This window comes from Anser brachyrhynchus, assembly GCF_964034855.1.
Source record: "Anser brachyrhynchus genome assembly, chromosome: 1".
NCBI classification, from domain to species: domain Eukaryota; kingdom Metazoa; phylum Chordata; class Aves; order Anseriformes; family Anatidae; genus Anser; species Anser brachyrhynchus.
The window spans coordinates 39,853,117-39,876,017 of record NC_137694.1 but is presented as its reverse complement, the minus strand read 5'-3'; the positions used below and the strand labels follow the sequence as shown (position 1 = coordinate 39,876,017).

At 38.0% G+C, this 22,901-nt stretch overlaps 1 long non-coding RNA gene across 1 annotated transcript; it reads left to right on the top strand.

The window, feature by feature from the left end:
- The first annotated feature begins 723 nt into the window (after positions 1 to 723).
- On the top strand, positions 724 to 22,436 carry LOC308191747. Its single transcript, XR_013948250.1, has 3 exons — positions 724 to 1,085; positions 8,650 to 8,725; positions 20,429 to 22,436. It is a non-coding gene; the product is annotated as an uncharacterized lncRNA (long non-coding RNA).
- Positions 22,437 to 22,901: the final 465 nt, after the last annotated feature.

The window sequence follows — 22,901 nt, the reverse complement described above, 5'->3', positions numbered from 1 at the left end:
GGTAGCCCTCAAACTGGAAATTGGAAGCCATTAAAACAGGGGAAATCTTTGATTTTGTTTGCACATTGGAAAACATTCCCTGTGTTTGTCTGAGGTAGCATCTCTGTAGTCGGCAATGAACCGATGCCAGTTTACACCATCTGAAGCATTGGCTCTGACGATGCTTTGTCAGCCACTACATCTCTCAGTGTCAAACCTTGCTTCAGAAACAGTGACACTGAGAAAACAGCTGATGCCTCTATTCCTTTTGCCAACCAGAGGACACAATGTCAGATGCAACACCTGTTTAATCTCAAGCCTGGAAAGAGTTTGCCCTCTGTAGTAGGGCATTTTTGAAGTACTAGTTTTACTGTAACTCCCTGTTTATTTCTATGTGCCATAATCTAGATTGTGATTTTAACTAGAAAGGTTAGAGGAGAAACAAAGATGTCCCTCAAAGCCAGGTAATGACACAACTTTTGTAAATCTCACAGTGTCTGGATATATGATGTGTTCACAGAAATAAGGAATATTTTCTTCATTAAAAATAAAATTCTCATGTGCCTATTTTTCTTTACTGCAAGACAGGTTTTACTTAAGTATCTTGAGCACCAACTGTCAAAATTTTAATCTCAAAACCTGCATACTAACGCTGCATATAGGTGTCCAGTGGTTTCCAGGAAATTACATTTCTGACATAAAACTTCCCCAGAGACCTAATTTCTGCTTCTGGAGGGCTGATTATAGAGAGAAGACATCTGCGAGCAGTGTCCCGTTTGACAAGGCTCAATTTTACTGGGCAGCTTCAGATTCTGGAGAGCTATTTCATGCCAGAAACACTTGTTTCAGTATTTCCAGAAATGAATATTCTCAGAACTTCCACTCATGAGGGTAATGAAGAAGATAAAAGGGAATAAGTATTTCCAGATTGTTTGGGGTTGAATTCTATTTTTCTCTCTCTTTTTTTTCTGAGCAGCTGTCTCTATTTTCTCTTTTTCAGTAATATTGACGTGCCAGAAAGGAAAGTGCAGAAGGGAGAGACATCACTGAGCTCAGAACCGTGAAACCTGTAAAGCCCATTGTCTACTAACCTACAACAAGGAAAGGTCAGCATTTCAGGGGATTAATTGATACTGGGACAAAATTCCAGCACCAGACAAGCTGCTTGCAACCCCAAGTGTTGTTGTTGTTGTTTTTTCCATAACTCCAGCTAACCCGAGCAAAATAATCCATCTGGGCAATCTGTTCACTGCTATGTATATCTCCAGCCAACACCTAGCCTATAATTGTACATAACGATTTGCCCACTGGACAGGGACGTGCACTTAACTCACAGAAAATCACCCCTTTTTCCATAGCAAACACATACCCTGGAAACAGAACAGTTATAAGCCACCCAAATCTCTACTATAAAAACAGTATTCCTCCTGATGTTGCTAGTCCTCAGCTGTCAACAAATGGAAGATATAAGCATTCAGTTCACTACTAGGTGAGTCACCCAACATGGTCATTTCCCATTTCTAATAAGGGCATTAGATTTGCTTTATTTCAGACTGCAACAGTAATATAAGGAAAGTATGACTAGGATTTGCACCCAAAGCCCATGCTTACATAATTTTTCTACATGGTAATGTGTATCATTTGAAAGATGTTCAGTTTGTATTAATTTCATAACAACAGGGTAATTGGGTGCACCTACCTCAGCACCTTAGTTCTGAATAGGGACGGACTTACAAAGCCAAATTCCTGAGTATCTCCACTTACACTGCTGAATAAGTGATGACTGAGTAGCCTCAGAGCATGCAATCTGGAATATACCTGGAAACTGGAAGATACACTCCAGGAGGTACCTAACAGTTAATGGGCATCCATTTAATGGGACCAGACTAAGATTAGTCCAAACTGTTGCCCTCTCCTTCCTTTCTACTTCCCCTAGTGTGAACCTAATGTCCTCAGCACCAAATTGTTTTGCTGTAAAGATCTAATCTATGGGCCTATATTACCCACTAAGAGAGATATAGCCTCAGCCAATTTGCCTTTAGCATCTGGCAAACTGGAAGATGAGCAAACAGAATAGCATCAAAGTCACCAAAATGCTGTGAAATGGATTGAAAAAAAGAGAAAATGTCATCTCCAAAGTACCATTTACTTACTACGAGCTGTTTTTTTTCCCCTTTGCACCAGCAGTAGTTTTGCAATTAAGGCATATGCTATTCCCAGATAATTATTCTGGGTATTATAAAATCATTATTATTGTTGTTGTTAATAATAATTATTGTTTGGGTTGTTGTTAAACTCTTTGAACTGTCTGCCAACTGCCTATTGGGGAAAAAAAATAAAAAATAATAATAATAAAAAAAATAAAAATAAAAGCATCCTGAAGGCGCAGTTTCTTTGAACTGATCTCTGGAGCTTTGATTTGGTAAAAAGTATATCCTTCCATCTGAATATACTGAAAAATGAGCTCCTACTCTGTGCAAAGCCTGTTTTTACTGCATGAAGCTGCATTCTTTAATGTATTAGTGACCCAGAACAAGAGGGGACAAGCAAATTAGATGGTCTCACCATGTTTTATGGTTCTAAGCTTTATTGGACATGAAGACTTAAACCTCTGTGGGATTATGGAATTATATGGTACTTTTAACATATGTGCAAAACAAACAAACAAATAAACAAAAACCCCACACATATAGCTTATATATAACACATATATGTTTTAATATTGCCAAAGTATATGTATGTACAATGTGTTAGTGTAGGGCTTTTCTGAAACGGTCAGCTTTGGTAAATACAGCTATATTTTTTCACCAGTCAGTGAAATTTTCCCTGACACTAAGGCCAACCTGCATAGAATAGGCTGTATCTAAGCCCGCGAGTTCACTTTTTTTTTTAGATCAAGGATGTCAATGTGCAACTGCCTACCAGAAATTGCTCCAAGAGCATTCAAGTTCCTGAGCCATGTCTGTGAATGAGTTAGCCTGCACAGGCCAAAAACAGGCAGGGAACAGAGCATGCATAGTCACACAGCAGTGCCTGGCAATGGTTCCAAACACTGTGTAATCCCCTACTGTACTCAGAACCTAAGAGGCTGTCTGCCTCTTTGATAAAGCAAAATGATGTCTATCATCTTCCAGATTTTACTATATATAAAACCCTAATATAAAAATGTTTAAAGGCATCAAGAGATATAAAGTTGCAGCAGAATTTATGGAAATGTTCTAATTCCATGTTCCAAAGAGGTAATTAGAGCCTAATTTAAGCTTGGTAGTAGCTGAAGATCTAAACATCTTGTAGTTCTAGATATTTTCTCCAGGCATCAACATACTTTTGAAGATACTTCCTGGAGCATCTACTTAAAACAGAGTAGAGAAGTACTGTCTGTATATGTGTAAATCCCTATACACATTTAAAAACTTGACCCTAAAGGACATACATACCTGAAATCTTGGTGGGAGGGCTTGATGAGAGGGTTTGATGATGCTAAGTCCTGAAACATGCTTCATCCCACAAACAGAAACAGTCATGATTTCTGAAATGCCAGCTATGTTTATTGAGTAGGTAGAGGCTGGATTTTGATGAGAAAGCAAATTTCTTGGCAATCACAATGTTGCATTCTGAGAGGTGTTTTGCAATTTAAGTCAGGGTCCTCTAAATATTTATGCAGGCAGAAATGCATTTTTTTAAGTTTGGCTTCAGGTACCATGAGCTGAATTCTTTTTAAACACATGATGAACAGGAAAAAAATTTCAATGAGAAGGAACTTTAACAGATTAATTTGCTGAAGTCTTGATCCTGTGAAAGTGCTTCATGCTGGTGTGGTACTATAAGGATGACCCAATGCTGGTGTAATTGCTTAGTGAATCTCCCTACTCACAGTTGGTCTCACAGGTTAAAATAAACAATGTGGCTTAGAATAAAAGGCAATGATGGACAATTTCTGCTCCCTACAGTTTCCCAGCTTTCTGAACTTTCAGGTGAGGTCTTAAGGCATGTCAAGCTCAGGTCACAACATGTTGCTGAGTTCTCTGGTGGTTCAGAAGACACTGGGACATACACAGTGTATGAGCCCACGCTGGTGTAGCAGCATGGGACCCTGAACCACAGCAGCTATCCTAAGTCTGCCTGCCTTGGGTATGGTGCCACACAGGCCAGACACCATTGCCACCGCCAGCTGGCATCTCCACAGCACACTTAATCACACAGTGAATCTTCCCTTGCACATGTATGAATGAAGGATGTAAAAGCAATGTTGAAGCTGCTGCAGTTGTGGAATTTAGCTACCCATCGGGGTGAAGATCTGAAGTCTGCAATGTCTGGGACCAGGCCAATTATAAATGATGTAGATGTCATAGACAATCATCAGTTTGAGAAATTATCTGGAAAAGGATGCAATCTCATTCCTGAGGAGCTGCAGCTGTTGGACCCTTACAGAAGGAAAAATAAGATTGAAATGAAACCACTCCTTGACAGCTTTGGAGCATGATTAAGTCTGTGGAAAAGTGAGGCCATAAAGACAGGAGTATAACCCAGATCCTTCCTCAGTTTAAACTGCAACAGAACACTGCTGATTTATATTAATGTCTTTATGATTCTAGAAATATAACATTTTCAAAACTGGCTGCGAAGTCTTATTATTCACAAAATGGAGAGCTTCATGAGGAATGGACAAGCCATGTGTGTACGTAGTCCAAGCAAACCAGATCAAGCATATGTAGAGAACTTAACAGAGGGCTTCATTCTGCACATCTGCTTTGAAGCTGAGAGTTGTCCTGAACAAGAAACTATCTCCGAGACTGTGACAGCTTCCACACATGGAAAAAAAAAAAAAAAGGCTCAGCAATAAATAAATGTTGCGGTGCTTGATCAGTCACTGACTGGGACAAAAAGCATCAGGAAAAGAAAAGACAGCTTTAGCTGATGCAGTCTCTTCTGAAAAGCTGCTTCTGCTGCTGTTTCAGATGATAGGGCTGTGGTTGTGGTTGCTGGTGACAATGAAGGTGACTGAGGAAGGGCTAAAAATATGAATGCCCAGGGGGAACGTGGGCATAAGTACTTGCTCTGCCTGTCACTCCTGGGAAGCTAACATCAGTACTAATTGATCCAAAAGCTCGTGCTGAAAGTGAATGAGATCAAGATCTGGATAGGGTGGATAAAGCAACCACTCAGAGCATAGCAAAAACAGCTCAAGCTTTGTTTTGGGGGTAAAACAGAGATTTGTGTTGGAGGCAAGAATCATGATCTGACCAGCTAAACCACAGGAATGGCTGGCGGGGACAGAGACTTGCCAACCAGGTTGTACATGCAGGTGACACCCATATAGCCACTTCTCTTTCTTAGGAATATAGGTGTTTCACTTTTTTAGGAGAGCAGAAAAAGGCACAGTGATCCCCCCAGGATCCCTCCATTGATGCAAGTACCCGTGCAGGCATATAATATGAAAAAAGAGCAGCTCTGAAGAGGAATTTCCAGATGAGAGTTGCTAGACATTAGATCCCTTACTGAGGAACCACTACAAAATGCAGTTATTTAATCTACATTTGCCCTCCTACTCCCACAGAAAACAAGCCCCACACTCCTTTCTCAGGGCAGGACCACTTCCTGACAGAAGTTTAACTCCTTTTTATAAACCTCCACAGATCTCATTTAACTGCTCATTCCAATATTTCTCTACACTCAGAGCAGATTAGACCTTTTCTAATGTCCAATCTGAATATCCTGGGAACAATTTAAGGCTAGTCTTTTTGTCTGATTATTCACAAAAAGAAAATAGATTTTTGGACAGTTTTAAATGAGACAGATTCTTTTATTCTTTGCAGGATTCTTTGCCATATTTGGGATAGACATCCCCTTTGACATGGCTTGCCAGGCCAATGATGATAGAAGCACAATCAAAAGGACTTGGCATTACTGGTGGACCAAAAATTGGATATGAGCTGACAATGTGCACTTGGAACCCAGAAAGTCAATCATATTCTGGGCTGCATAAAAGGAAACATGGCCATCATGCTGAGGGAGGTGATTCTTTACTCAGTCCTTGTTAAAGCCTACTTAGAGTACTGCATACGGCTTTATAGCGAGCAGCACAAAAAAAAGACATGGACCTGTTAGAGTGGGTCCAAAGTAGGGCCACAAAGATGATCAAAGGGCTGGAGCACCTATGAAGAAAGGCTGAGAGAGCTGGGGTTGTTCAGCTGGGAGAATTTTCCAGAGATACATTATTTCTTTCAATATATGAAATGTCAATAATTAAAGGGGGCTAATAAGAAAGATGGAGAAAGACATTCTTTTGTAACAAAAGAGTAACAGTTCTAAACTGAAAGAGGTTAGATTTAGATTGGATATAAGGAAAAAAATGATGGTGAGACAGTGGTACAGGTTGCCCATAGAAGTGGATGCCCCACCAATGGTTCAAAGTCAAGTTGGATGGGGTGCTCAGCAACCTGACCTAGTGAAAGACATCTGTGTCCATGGGATCTTTAAAGATCCCTTCCATCCCATACCATATTATGATTCTATGAAAACAATTTATATGTAGCTATTTTGGAGAAAAGGAGAAAGAAAGAGAAAGCTATACTAAGAATACATCAGGAAGACTGTGTTGTATCTAAATAGACAATCTTCTTTTCTTTATTCACATTGAATGCTCATCCTCTAGATATTTCAAGAGCAGAGACAATTTACCAAGTCCAACAGAGGGACTGTGTACAAAACTGCAAAGACTTGTTTGTGGTAAGGCAAAAAATGTGGTAAACTTTATGTTAATACAAGCCAATCAGCTGTGACATAAATGTCCAGCTTCATTGGGCAATTGGTGATCAGACTGCTGAGACTATAGAGATGGAAGAAACACAGCCACCAAAATAGCTCCAGAGGAAGCAGTGACCTTCAGGAACCGAAAATGCCCAACTTTATGTGTAGCAGTAAATGTTACCACATTAGCACCTGCATTTGGGAGTTAGCACTTGGTCAGATAAACCTGGTGAAATGTAAGATCATGCTTTGTGGCAGCAAAGGTGGCAGACGCTGACTTTCTAATTGACTAGTGAATAAACTATGGATTGCTGATTCAATCAAAATTCAAGCTGGCTGACCCACAGGCTTGGGAAATTCATCACAACCAGCCAATACTTCACAGAGGCTTCAAAGACAAGGAAATGGGTGTTTTGAGTCAATGAACTCCGTCTTGTTTTAGAAGCTGGTTGTTTCCATCACAGAAAACCCTTTCTGGGAAGGGCAGAGGGAGAGAGAGAGAGAGAGAGAACCAATGTCCCAAAAATGTGATGCAGAAGTGAGATGCAGCTGCCTAAGCAACGCATAGAAGATGAATTAGCATCTGATAAATTCCATTGATAAATTCTTCAGGCATATCATTAAAGATAAGAGAGTTTTTACATATCATTAACGGTGGTCAAAATTTCAAATCAGGGGCTGGCTTCATCAAAGGTATAACAGGTAGATAGATTTCCATATAATGAATGCATTTCTATTCATTAAATTCTGCAAGCAGAGAAATAATGAGTAGTGGAAGTGCTCATTATCAGATACTGATATTTATAGAAAACCACCACATTGTGGGAAAATAATATAGCCCAAATCAATATTTATGAAGGACTATTTTCCTATAAATAGAGCAAAAAACTTTGCTTTTTTATCATGAGTTCTTTGTTTAATTATCCAGTTTTGCATTTTAATCAACAAAAATGCACTGTTTGTTAACAACCAAGTAACAAAAGTGCGCTACTCATTATTCCCTTGAGGAATGCACTCCCTTGCTGGATAAATGCAGTTCCCAGTACAGCACATATACATTCTGTCTTGTATTTACTCTTTACTTTTGTGTTCATAAAAACGCTTTTTATTTCTTAAAAAAAAAAAAAAAAAGTAGTGACATTAATAAATGGAGCCTAGATAAAAAATAATTTCAGGCATTAAAAAAAAAAAAAAGGCTTTAACCAGATCAGCCTTGAATATTTTACAATTCTTTTCCTGGAAAAAAAAAAAAAAAAAGTGTTTGAAAGTGACCTTTAGGCGGCTAACATCATCCAAAGTGAAAAAAAGATTATTCAATTAATACTGTACATAGTACAAAAATGTTGGGCCATGTCATGGGATTTAAAACCTTATATTCAATACACACAGATTTAACATTCATGCAAGTAAATCCTGTGGGTGCAGAGTAAAACACAAACCATAGTATTTAATGAGATTCCCTATCTGAAAAATGTGGTTATGGCTAAACCCCCTCTCCTTTACAAGAAATCTAATATTTGATTTAGGTTAATGATGTCTCTTCTCAAATTAATCTTGTGTCTTTAATTATTCAAATCTTCAGCATTACTGATACCATTCTAATTATTCCCATTGCTCAGTGGTATTAGCAAAAATTATGCTTAAATTTAAAATCACTTTAATGGGGGCTATATTATTCTCACGCTCATTTGACTATTTAAGATTTCACCTCTGAGACAAAAAAGTTGACTGCAGCCAACATCTCTTTTATTAAAATCATCATCTTTGCATTTTTACCAGAAACTTAATAAGAAGCAAAGTAGACCACTCTTATTAGATTCTGCCCCCACCTTTCAACTAGAAAATCCCACCCTTCATATTATCTCCTCATTTATGCTTTTTAACGTTTTATGATACTAATATTCTTTTATGATCTGTTAGGTTTATCACTGGCAAGATTTTATGTACCTTTTCTGATGAATCGCCATTGAGAAATGAAGACTGTTGTTTACTTCAGGTAAATAAAATAGCATGTAAGACTGCAATATTGGATGATATTTGTTTCCACTGTTATTTGAAGTCAGAATATACTGTGCAAATATAGATTCTAAATGCAGTAGAAGGAGCCTTAGAAAAAGAAGAGAGGAACATATTTTAGAAAAGCTCCTATTGCTTTATATTTAATGTATTCATTTTTACCATATGAAGAGTGCTCAGATTTTAATGCATGGAAACTCCTTTCAGCATGTTTTATTTTATTTAGCATTTTCTTCTCATTTAGATTAGTGTACTGTTTTCAAAAGTCAGAAATATCCTTCTGAAAAGTCAGAAATTCCTTTTCCTTTATATTTTGGAAGTTACAGCTAAGAACTCCCAGTACTCAGTCATCCAAAACTTGCTTCTAATCACAGTCAGGCTGAAGACGTTCCTATGCAGAAGAAATCAGTCATCTCTGTGGTACTGTTATGGCACTCCAGTATAGACATCTATACCCCTAGGACATATTTGCTCAGATGAGGACAGACTAGCCTGTTTATAGGTGAAATATGAGTATTTAGTAGTATATTTACTAGTATAATACTACTTCGTACATGTATAATGCACAGTATAATGTATATGTATAATACATGTATACATGTAATATATATTATACTTGTATATAATACATGTGCAATGTACTAGTATAATACTACTTTGTACATGTGAATTATTCTTAGGAAATACTAGAAATACTAGTACAATCAAAAACAAAGCAGCTTCTCCGTGAGAGGTGAGAGGGGAGGACTCCATACTCTTGACCAGTACAGAGCCTATGGCTTTCAGTCTCTGTGACAGACTCAAAAGCCAAGCAGGTTTACTGTGGCTAGCCTGGGCTTGCCAACACAGGTGATAGAGCTTACACACTGACGGTCTTTATGAAGACATGATATACTGTTATGGATTGTTTTAAATATGAGTGTGCATGCCTGACACTACAGGAAAACAGATACCATCATGTTGGGTAGATGTGAGTTAATGTCTATTCACAACCTGCAAAGAAAGCAGTGGGAAAAGATTATGTCTCTGGGTTGGCCATTACCCAGACAGAGACTCCTCCTGACTTTCTTTCTTTCCCATTTCCTCAGTGACAGCTCCTTTGACAACATCCACTCTTCAGTCTTAACTCACATTTTGAGACAGGTCAATGAACCCATTTCAGTCCCTCTAATCATGTGCCCTGTTAGTGTCAAGCTGAAGGAAGATGAACAGAAGGAACATGGAGTTTTCCTTCCCCTGGGTTGAATCCCTAGAGAGGAGCCCTAGTGGGAGTATCTGTTGGCATCATTATGATTTAATTTTCAGTAATTGCATCATTATGTGCATTTCCACAGAATCTGGTGTTCTGCAAATGAATTAGAAACACAACAGGGTTCAACAAAAGGAGCAATACTCTCCTATACTTGCCTCATCATAGACTCTTTCTTAAATAGATCAAATCAAGATAATAACTTTCTGGGGGAGCACTGCCTAGAATAATCAGATTTCTCAGGGGAAGATAGTGATAATTATCAAGGCTGGACCTCTATCTGACCTTCACAAATACCAGTTCTGTAGCTGAAATCTAGTGGAATCAGTATAATTCAGGAGGTTTCTCTCCCACATCAATTCATTTAAAAAAAATATTTCATTTGGCCGGAGCTTTGCTGGAAGTCTGCTTTGGTTTGTAGTATTTGCTTGTTTGTTTTGATGATAAAACATACCTTGCTGACAAGAAAAAGATGCCAGGTCTGAATTCATTTATTAACTGCATATTAAACATTGTCTGGTATTTGAGAGCTTAGAAAACATGCAGTACTGCTGCAAATGAAGAGTAGTGTACAGAGCCCACTTGGGGCTGTCAAAAAATATCATCAGTACAGACAAAATAGCAGTACTGCCATAATGTTAGTAATATAATCTGACAGTTGGTCCCAAAGTGCTCAGAAGAACACAGAAGATCAGAACCCATTCCTGGATAGTCACCTAGGTATAGGCTACAACCTATATTGATCCCTGGATCTCTTACAACATGGTCACACCTGCTCTGACACACATTTAAAACTACCTTTCATACACTTCTTAAATGTGGATTATTGATTTCATAGACTATAAAAACAACCCTCCCTGTCTTGTCAATGCATATATATAGGCTCTTTAGAGAATTATTGATCCTTTAAACTCTAATAGATCTTTCATGCTTATGAACTCTTTCAAATGTACACTATTGACCTATATGTCTGTACTTTGTACATGTGAATTATTCTTAGGAAACCTTTAAAACATAAATTATCAACAACTAAGTACATCACAGTAAAACCTCGGGAGATCTCAGCCTCTTCTGTCAGAACAGCTGCCTTTAATGCACACCTACAGACTCTCATTTAGGTGTCATGTTTCAATTTTTCAGTAGAAATCTCAAGTACAGGTCATCTTCTGATATGTTCCTAAAACGTTTTTCTCAGTGTTTTAACACGGTGTCACGTAAAAGTGTTTGGTGGAGTTCAGCATGCCAGAAGTAACTCAGACATGATCACAGGGAATCATACACTGCCAGATTTTACTTTCCATGCTAGCAACTGATTTAGCTCACAGATCCCCCTCCCCCAAATAGTCTAAACCAGGTCTTATATCAGTAGGAAATCATATGAAAATTATCTACAATCATGGACTAAGAGTTTATTCAAACCTACAGTCATGTTCCTCTAAGAAGGAATCCCTGCTTAGCAGGGATTATTCCTTTAGAGTCCCAGGTGGACTGGGCTGTATAAACTGCCTAGGTTGTTTATCCCCACAGCTGGGCCAGCATAAGCAAAAACTCCAGAAGTATATGTTTTGGTGCAGGTTAAAAAAGAAGAGTTTTCTAAAAAGAAATCAAGAAAATCACTGTTATTTTACAGACTAGAAACATTATGTCTTTTTGCCTCTGGTGCTTTCCAGACTTTTTTGGTCCAAATTTTCTTCAAGTGAATATTACTGGAGTCAGCCCATTTCAGCAGCAGCTCACAAAGCAGTTCTTTACAAATTATTTCTTACGTATCCAAATTCAATGGCAGGTTCAAAAAGATTCAGTAGTTCACACAAAGCCACGAGCATTAGTTTCCATTTGAATTCCCTTGTCAATATGGAATATCAGTGAAGGGAAAAAAAAAAAAAAACTTTACTGAAATTGGCACGTTTTGAAAAAATGTCAATCCTGACAACACTTTGTTTAAGGAAAAAACAAAGCAAAACCTTTTAATAATATCTACATTAGTTAAATTAAATGTTTCATTTCATTTTTTCAAAATCATTTTGGGGCAATTAAATGGCTTTTACGTTAAATAAATAAATAAATAAATAAATAAATAGAGATGCTGTAGGAACTACTTCTGAATGAAATTTTCAATTTTTCTGAAATTTGTTGTGTCAAGCTTAAAAAAATGCAATCTTATTTCATGGGAAAATTCAAATTTGTTTTGTTCTGCTTTTGGACATTTTTCCTCTCTACAATGTAACACAAATGTTAGCTCTTGCTCACATCAGTTTTAGAACAGAGCAAATTTTGTTACCAATGTTCAGAATGCCTTTCATCCAATGAAGCAGAAGGGGTATAGCAGAAAGGGTTAGTCTCTATTTTTGCCTCTCAGCCCCACATCCACAAATGGGTGTAATGACCAAGAATAAGGCCTTCTCCATCCAGCTTCATGAATGGGAAGAATTAGTCACATCAGAACAGGGTCCATGAAGTCAGCAGGCTGAACAGGGAGTGCATTTTGTGAACTACCTATCTGAGAGAACATGTCCTTTACTCAGCCATGCCGGCAGAAAATTCCCTGGACATGTACACCCTGTCCTGAACTCCCACTTGAGATTGTAAGACAACACTCTTTCTTTCAAAACTTTAATATTGTGAAAAGCACGGGGCAGAAGGAAGCAAAGATCTCTTTGCATTAAGCTGTTGTCAGTGCCCACGCTCAGAACATGACAGCCCTGCAGCCGGTTGTTGCCCTCCCTTTTTGCCTGAAGAATTTCAAAATCTCTGAGGAAAATGTCTTAAACACCATGTCAGCACCACACCAGTCCTTCCTAAGGGAAGGTTCTGCTCACTTGCAATTTCCCTAGGAGCTCTTCACCTTTCGTTGCCCTCAGAGATTCAGTGAGTAAGCTGTGGTAAGCTGTCTCCTTTGGGAAGACTTACACCTTTACTCTAATGCTTTTATTTACTGATTATTTGCTGTAAACTGAGTAAAAAACAAAAAATAAAAAATAAAAATTCCCCCTGGATTAGGGACTGAGTACAGATCTCCCCAGTTCCACATGACATTCCTATCACTTAGCATGCTTCAGGAGCTTCACGTTCTGGTGCAGTGAGCTTCTAGATAACCCAATTCCCTGCAAGTGGACAGACAGACTAAAGTGGTCATTTGATCAGTCAGTCATCCTAATCTGCTGGTTAGCGCACATGCTGGAGAAGGTTACATCCCTTTAGAAGGAGGAAGAATTGCCCCATTTCTCCCAGAACCTCTTTGATGTTAGGGAACCCATTTAATATTTTATAAACCACAGTAGATCTGCATGTATGTGTGTGTATATATATACATATATATATCCACATACTTACATACAACACATGTATGTATGTACATATATATATATATATGTATATATAAAGGTCTTGTTTTAAAGGAAAGAAGTAGCTGCATTTCCTGTAGGTTTGAATCTATGAAGTGCATCTAGAAAACAAAAGCAGGTTGAGTCCTCCGTATGGCACACACAGGAGATCTTGATGTCATGCCACATACAGGTAAAAGTGCCAGACTCAAAAAATAAAACATATAAGCATCCTCATAGTAAAGCTACATTCAAGCAGAAAACTTAGGATTTCTGTTTTAGAGATATCTAAATCGTACCCATATCATACTAAAATTGTTCATATATTTTGGTGTGTCTTTGCCCTCGGAGAAAAAGTCCGCATAAGAGACAAGTGACATAAATGTCTGTATTCACTCCTTTCACTGAGAATTCAAGCCAGAGCTTAATTGTATTCTCTCTTTTGAGACTGGTAGATCCTGCTGCATTTACAAATAATTTAGCAGTTCTTCCTTCCTGTCTAAGGACTTTTAGATATGTTTCATTGAAAACAAATCTTATCCTTTTTATCCCTTATTAAATCTGGGAAAGCTGAGGCATTCTAGATCTTCCCAGCAAATATAACCCATTTTGGTCATATGCCAAAATGGTATTATTTAAGAATTTGTTATGGCATCTTAGATATGCACAACATTTTACAGAGAGTAAAGAAATAGCATCTGCTCCAAACAGTGTGAAATCCCGGAATGTCCCTTCCTCAGTGTGCTCTATCCAGCTGTCCTGTCATGTGTGCTCCCACGTGAATAAACCTTATAGGGATCAAAACTCAAATCATCCTCAAGGATGAACAGAAAAGTAACTGCACAAAATAAAGATACCTTGAGCTGAGAAGCTCTTTTTTCTTTTTTTTTTTTATTTTTAAGATTTTCCAGTGTGGGAATGAATTTCCTCCTGTGCACTTTAGGCAGGGAAAAGGACAGACACCTGGAATCCTCCCCAATCCAGAGAACCAAATGAAGGAACTTGCACTGAAAACTTTCCCCAGGAATCGTCCAACTTCCCATCTCCCATGCAATTGGCAGCGCAGCTGAGATATGCTACAGAGGTCCTTTCCCACTGCAGTACCCAAAGCTTAGGAACATGTGAATGAATTACTACCTTTTCCTGTTTTCTGTGCCAGGCAGCAAATGGCCAGCAAGGCATCATACACTTCCTGCAGGGCCTGCAGAAGCTGCCACAGTAAATTTCTGTGCAAGATGGTGTTTCAAAAGTGATAGAGAGATGAATGACAGTCTGTGTTAAAGCTTTTCATTTGTAGCCTAAAATATCAAACCTTTTGTGGATGGATATTGTTATTGCCACATACAGAAAAAAATATATGGGAGAGAGATGTCCCGGGGAAACAGAACCAAGGGGTATAGTTCATGCGCAGTCACTGGCCATGCAGCTACACCTTCAGTAGAATGACAGGTCCATGCCAGTATCGGCACTGAGGGTCCTGTGTACAAGTCTATTCCAGTATACCAGGGCCTTAGAGAGTCCTGGGGGGAAAGGAGCTGTGGTTTTTCTAGACTTCCTCACAGCAAACGGTATCCTGAAAGTGATGGGAAAGAGCATGAAGCAAAGGGGAAAAAAGCTGAAGGTGAAGAGAGCTTGTAGGAGACTCCTGCAGCATGTTCACAAAGCTCTGGGCAGACAGTTACATGCCTTTGTACATGGACTCCGCAGTCACTACTATAGCTGACTTACATTTCTACTCAAATGCCTCTGAACTCTTACCTCTTTCCCTGTTATTTTTCAGCAGACAGCAGCGTACTGTAAATCCCTAATTGTATATGTAAGTATTAACAATCTCTCTGTAGGGCATTTCCCAGGGATTAATGACCAGATGGGAGGAATCTGATGGCCAGAGGTGCAGCCAGAGGCTATTAAACATGCTCAATCCTTTAACCACTTGCATGCTGCTGAGCTTGCGGTGTTCACTGGGTAGGACGCATTATTGGATGCCTCCCTCTGTACCAGACAAATCACTCTGAGTCAACAAAGAGCTGCGGCTGGTACTTTAAAGAAATGTTTCTGCGTCTCCCACAGCAGCACTGAAGCTGCGACAGAGCACAATAAAGACCCTCTGAATATGCCCTGTGACACACTCATTATTGTTGGTATAAAATTAAAATGCTGGGTCAGGGAATAAGTACAGTAGGCAACAGTTACAATGCAGTAAATAGGGAATAACACCATTAAAGACAACACCATCTTGCTGCTCTGAGATCAAAATCACTTGTTGTCAATTTGCTTGTTTGATACTCTATTTTTGCAGTTCATAGTATATGTGTGCCTAGCTGCCACAGTCATGGGTGCTGCTGTTCTGGGATTTTTGCACAGAATAAAAGCACAGTCCTTGCCCCAGAGAGTTTACAGTGCAGTTTTAACAATCCTTTGCTTGAACATCTCTAAATAATTAATTCAGTGTAATCTACATTAGCCATTTCAGTTTACCTGAATTATCTTACAGCACTCTACCTAGCTGATAATCATTATCTTTTAGAGTAAAATACAACCAGCAGTAAGTTTGCTTCATGGAGCTTTGAATAGTTTGAATGCTAAAGAGCTTATTAAAGAACGAATTTCCAACAGAAAATTATATTCCTCACTATCGCTCATCTTAGGGAAAAAAAATGATGAAATGGCAATGTATAAAAAAGGGGAGATTTATTTTCCTAATGTCTGAGTTTAGGAAAAAAAAAAAAAAAAAGAAAGATATAATTAAACTTTTAATATTTCTACTGTAATATTTAGATCTGAAGCTAGAACCAAAGACAACAAGCTAGATTCTGATCCCAGCTGACATAATTTTAAATCCTCATCATCTCCACTGAACTTAGTGTAATCACTGTGGATTTGCACAGGTGGTAATTGGGCCATAATCTGGTCCCTATATACATCGGTTTCCTACATGACATTTCAGAAAAGTTAGGAAAGCCTTTTCACAGATAGATTAAAGACCCCAGGGGTACCTCTATTTCACAAGTCAAAGCCCAAATTGTTACAGAGCTGAGAACTTGTATGACATAAATTCAGCCTTGGAACAAATATCTGTAGCTATGGTATGAAACGTTGTAAATGGCAGGGAGGTTAAGGGTGGATAGTGTTGTCATTGCAGACAAGGAGAAGGGAAACTATGGTCTTTGCTATGGAATGATTTTAATCATTCTTTCAAAAGGACAGTGCTTTAAACCCATTAATTCATTAGCTTTTTCAAATTCCATTGAATTTTAACATCTTAATGTCACAGACATTCTTGCAAACAATGAATATTAGTCAGAAGTGGTTTTGTTATATTTGAGGCTCAGTTGAATTATTATCAATTTTAGGGTCAGCTCTGCCATAACAACTTAATTTTATGTTCATACAGCCAGAGGTAAAGTTCCTACTGAGTGCAGTGGTGCACCCATGGATCTTTGTTCCTTTGATTTCAGATAGCGATCAAACTCATAATTGTGAGGGGTTCCTTGTGTCTGTAGGGTTTTTAGTCATATAAAGAGTTTCAGCTCAGGCCTGTGACTGTCGAAATGCATGAAAAGGTCAGAGGGGAAGAAAAGATGTTTTCATTCCATCATGATCTACTTGTGCAGGGACCTGTCAGTTCCTTGTTTCTACATCCACACACTGGACCATGTCCACTGGGCCATGATGTAGATAAGCCCATCTCTCCCCTCATCACCTGCCTCAAGCGAATGCTGCTCTCTCTCCTGAAGATGTTGAAAGCGCTGCCATTCAGCATACTTCTTAGGATGCTCTGGTTACATCAGGTGCCTTTGCAGTCAGGCAGACAGACTATGCTGTGTCCTCAATACAAGCGATTCCTGGTCTGTCACAATAAATGCATCTATTTTCTCAGCGTGAGGACCATGAATGTCCCTATAACCTATTTTTTTTCAGGGCTTTTTATACCTTTGAGGACATGTAATAATGTCAGTGAATTATTTAATTTATTTCAAGAGGATCAATTTTATATCTTTAAAGCTGAATTATATTTTGGGTAAGCAGCTGCTACTAAGAGGTCAACACTTTAACTTTCTGACCTGGTGTTTAAATACTGAAGAAGCTGTTAGAGATTTGTAGTCCCAGTCTCTCCTAGAGATTTTATGCTATAGTATGTCAAACAGTTACTGTTAAAGCTTACAAAATTGCAGTTACTGCAATGGAACTTAATGAGTTAGTAGACTGGAAAATGGAGGGCAACAATCTAACCCAAAAAAGAATGAAATATATTGTATAGTTTCATTTCAGTAGTTTGTTTTTTGTTTGGTTGTTGTTGTTGTTGTTTTGTTGTTTTTTTTCTAATTTTCCTAATGAACCTACACCAGCTGTCTGAATACTACAGAGGCTCAAAGAAAATTGTAATTTCACAACTATATACTGACCTGATACTGTGTTTTAAGTCTAGTCAGTGTGGGAAATGCTAATTGAAATCACCATAAATTAATTGCTCTGTTTTCAGGCTGTACAGAGAAAAATTAGTATTGGGTATAACAGAATGCAGAACAACTCACGAAAAAAGGTGCAGGTATGCTTACTAAGTGACCCTTATCTTTCTCTTTTATCAAGAGAATTATTCATTAGCCAAGAAAATTTGCATTTATAAATCAGTGCTCATGGCTGTATTGTGCTTCAGCAGCTGTCTTAGATATAAACCCTGATCCCACACATACTTATACATATGCTTAATTTTATTCATGGAAATGGTCCCAAGTAACTTTAATGGGGCCACTGCAGGAATATGCGTTTTTGTAAGAGTACACAATAATGTATCAGAGCTTGCCAGATTGGGCCCATATTTGTACTTGGTGATTTTGATTTACTAAAGCAGAGAAGACAGATTCAACCTATTTCACCTTACCTAGAAAAGACCCTATCTCCTCCCTCTCCCCTCAAAAGGATACCTAAATGAGGAAATCTGATGGTGTTTCCATTGTTATCCTCCACATAAAACATAACAAACTTAAACTCTGCTGAAGGCACTCATGAAGAGTATTTTTGTGGATATGCTGACCCACCATGCAAACTTCAGGGTCTGTGCTTGCCATCTGTGACCTCTGCCCACCTTGCCCAATGCCTTCCTGGAAGAAAGATGTGGCTGTTTCACTCTTGCAACATGTGCCTGGATTCTGCCTGGAATCTGCCCTGCAGTCTTGGAGATCTGCCCTGTGATTTCCTCCAACAAAAGACAGTAGAAATACAAGGTGAATTCTCACACAGAAGTAAGCTACTTGCATAAATTAACTTGATTCATCATAATAAGTGTGACAGAGAACTGCTAAAATTGGCCTCCTCAAAAGAGCAATTAAAGATTTATTCAGTGCGCAAACACACTTATTAAAGTATTATGTAAAATATCCACATTTCACTGATTATCATGATAGATTACAATACAAAGTTTAGGCTAAAATACCCACCACAGACAAAAAGACTGGATTAGTCAATCATATTGTCAGACTTGTATAGATTGATCTCCTGCAATGGTTTTATATTGAAATGTAAAGCTAAATTTCCATTTCAAATCTTTAATTTTCCTAAGTACAACAATTAGCTGTGAAATACGGAGTACAATCATACCTGTCACTTTTCCTTTGCCGTGTCTTTTTTACAGGAAAAAAAAAAAGTTATCCGTTCATCAAGTCAGGAGAAATGTGTAACCTTTAATGAAAAATATTAAGTAGGTTAAAATAAGTTTTAATCAGATGAGAACTGAAGCATGATACTAGAGGTCAAAGGGATATTTTGAATAAATAAATGTTTGAATACATTTTAATAACAGAGAGGAAGATGAAGGAAGAAATGAAATAAGCGAGAAAAAGAAGAAGTAATAAAGATACTTCTAGCCATGACTTCACCATCATGTAGTACCACTGTCTCCTACCCAGGGTGAATGGGTAGGATGACCCTGGTCATTTTTTTTGTTGGCTTCCCTTTCTGGGATGGAAGGTTTTACAGGTAAGGAGAATGTTGGAGGAGCCTGGGGTTGTTACTCATTCACTGTTGCTCTCACAAACTATCCCCATAACATGGGGTGTGTGTCAGTACTGCAGGAATATATATCACCATATATATATCAGGGCTGGGCATTTGAAGAATATGTTTATATGTTAGGTCATCCTCAGCTGCTTCTGCTGTTCGGGATGCATGGGAGAAAGCACATCCAGGGGAGCAGCTCTTACTCCTTGGGGCAGCTGTAGAGTCACAGCACCCTCCTGGGGCTCTCCATGCAGGATGAGGCCTCAAACACTACATATGGAAAGAACAAAGTAAAAACAAAAACAAAAACCCAACAAAAAAACACAAACAAAAACCCCTCAGGCTTAATTATGTGATCTCAATGCAAAAGTAGTCAAGATCTCATTAGTCTGTGCAGAAATATTTATATATTTATGTTCATCTGCGTAACATCCAGAGAGTCTTGGATCTTGGAGTAAATGGTGTTTTCTTAGCTTGTAGCAAACTAATGTATTGTGGTATTTCCTCTCAAGTGCTAACAGTTAACACCCGGTATTTTTTTTCCTTTGGCTAGCACTTCTGAATCTGTGAAATAAATGAAACACGAGCCATGAATACAGTCAATAAAACAAAAATGTGTGCTATTTGTGGTTGTATTTAGCACTCTGATCACTTATTAGGATTTAACACAACTTATTAGGATTTAACACAACTGATCTCAGGTTGCTTTCCTTACGAGAGTAACTTCTACACCACAGCCTGCAAGCAGTTTTCTGATAACACTCCTTCCTTAAGACAAACTGTACAAATGGAGCAGAGAAAGTACATCAAATCTATTATTTTAGACTAAACTGTTTCTCCTTTGGTATATATATATATTCCTTAGTGTTTCTTTTACAATCACTACTTTCAGGAAAAATAGAGTTATCAAATTTGAGTTCTGTTTGCTTATTTGTTTTTTAACCTATCTCTAATAGATCATCATTCTCTTCCTGGACAGAAAAAAAGATGGAGAGGTTAGGAGGTACAATTCTGCAGCTTGCAGGTGTGAGTCATCCTAGTTTTAAAGCAGTGTGAATTATATGAGAGGTAAACACATAAAAAGATAAGACAAGGCTTTTTTTCCTTTTTTCAGAAAAAGTTACATCCATGTATGTACCAAATAAAGCAGTAGATTTACAGAAAAGAACACGCTGGATGCAAGTTTCTTCTGAGAACTGTGCCGGAGAAAATTGCCACAAAGGTTTCTGGAGCTGATTTTAGACTTTTGTTTGTTAATGCTGCTTTTATTTCATTTCCTGCTAATTAAAAAAATGTATTATATATTGGATTTGTACTAGCAGCACATGAAAACATAATAAAAAGTAACTGAATCTCATCAAGGAAATAAATGAAAACTTCTACTCTGGATCATATCATAACTTCAAAATTTGCTTTGTATAGATCAGGGAAAGTGTTGTAGGCTTGGATTTTGGAATGGTTGTAGTGTGTTTTTGTTTGTTTTTTTTTTTAATCAGAACAGTTAATTTTGCATTTAAATGGAAACTGCTTTGAACTACAAAACTTTTCACTGTAAGCTGAATCACCTTTTGAACAGCATTTCATACACCTCTTATTCTGAGAAGTTATTTGAGAGGTTTGTATTCTGGCATTGCACCTAAAGCCAGCCATCAACAGATGCAGTGCAAAAACACAATGGAGTCATGAGAAAATGCAAGATCTGAGTCTGTTTGCCTGCTTGATTTGCTGCCAGATGAATTTACTCTATGTACACGCTAACCTGGCTTATTACAAGTCAGGTCTACCCCAAAAGCAGAATGCCTGCATTAGGAGCATGCCCTCCTCAAACTAATGTGCTCTGTCATGGATCTATGGCCTCAGCAGAAAATGACAGCCAGGTCTGTTGGCATCTGGTGGTAGATGTAGATGAATGATGTTACTAAAATTCAGTAATCTATTAGAAAAGTGAAATGGGAATAATTCATAGTGCTGTTCAATCTTCATACCTTAATCTGTTTGGTATTTTAGCTTTAAAAAATGCCTATTGAAGGAAAAGATTAGGGAAACAGTGAATCATTTCACTGGTACGGTCTTTGAAAAGAGAAGTATCATTGGCTGTGCCTTAATAAAGCAAGAGTGAAATAATTTTCAATCTTTCCAAAGCTATTAAGAATACATGTTGGTACTTATTTTCATTACTTAGATTTAACACTGTAGTAGCACCTTAAAGCGCATTAAAGGTCAGAATCCCAAAGTGCTCTGCATTGTAGCAAACAAGCTGTAGGAGAGAGCACTTTTCTCGAGTGGCAGTCTAGGTAGTCTGGATCAAATAAAAAAAAAAAAAAGTATAAGAGGAAAACAGCAATTGAAGTGACCAAGCTCAGAAAAGCAGAAAAGTTAGGATGCTTATGGCAGAACCAAGCATCTCTCAGGTCTCCAGACCATGAATGTTGTACCTTTTTAAAATTCTTCAAATACTATTTGATATATTCTTTATACCTTTTGGCTTTGCCTTGAGCTTTATAGAAAAAGCCCTGAAAGTAACAGGGTTAAAGTTGCCAGAGCCCTATACACATGGCTCCATCAGCTCCTACTGTTTCCATGGACACACTAGCTAACCCCTTGACTTTTTCTTGATGCTGTCCTATTAGAAAGTTATTTTGGAGGAAACTGGAACAGGAGTGGGAGTGGAGAGTTGGTGCTAGAGAAGCATGGGTTCTGTGAAATCCAGTGAAGACTACTGATTCATATGGGGTATTTATGCCTCCAAGAAATAGATAGGATTTCTTTTATCTGTTCTAAATATTTTCCTCATTTACCTTTCATCTTTATTTTATTCTGCCAAAGTATTTGATATGAGCGTTTGAGCTCTCAATCAGCTATGCAAAATGAGAGATTATCTTGTCATCTCATTTTTCATCTCTTTTGATTCTGTAAATTGCAAAGGCAAAAGAAGTAGTACCTGAAGTAAGCTCCTGGCAGTGTCTGCAGCCTTTTATCGTCCATGTTCACAGCTATACCCAGTCTCTGATTTCTTCACTGTCATCATTTACAGCATCAAAGGGACAGTTATCTCTCTTCTGCTGTTAAAAAAATTAAAGCAAGTTCATTAAATTATACATACATGTACTTGACAGGTTGTTTTAGATGTCTTGCTTTAATACTCAGTGGAAAGTAGCTTGCTTTGGTACAATTAGTGCCTAACATGTTCCAAAAAATAAAAAGGATGTGTTTTTATAAAGTTATTTTTTGCATCTCAGTCTGAAATGTTATCTTGTTCCCCAAATGGGGAAAATGTGAGTTCTTTTCATTACATTGCAAAATAAATAAAATCTCACTAATACCTATTCCATTTCTATACAGCAAGAGATGCTTTATGAGACTTTCAATCAATAGCCTTCCAGAACTCACAGCTCATTACTCTACTTTGAAGAGCCTTTGGGAGCAAAGGGAAAGTGGAAGTACTTGAAGGGTTTCCATGGTCAAAAATAAATGGGTGTGCATCTGCTGAAAACAAAACAATGCTAGAAGCTCTTGCTGAGCTTTTAGTAAAGCACGCTAAAGCAAAAAATCTCACTCAGACAAACCAAACTGCAGCCCTGCTTGCC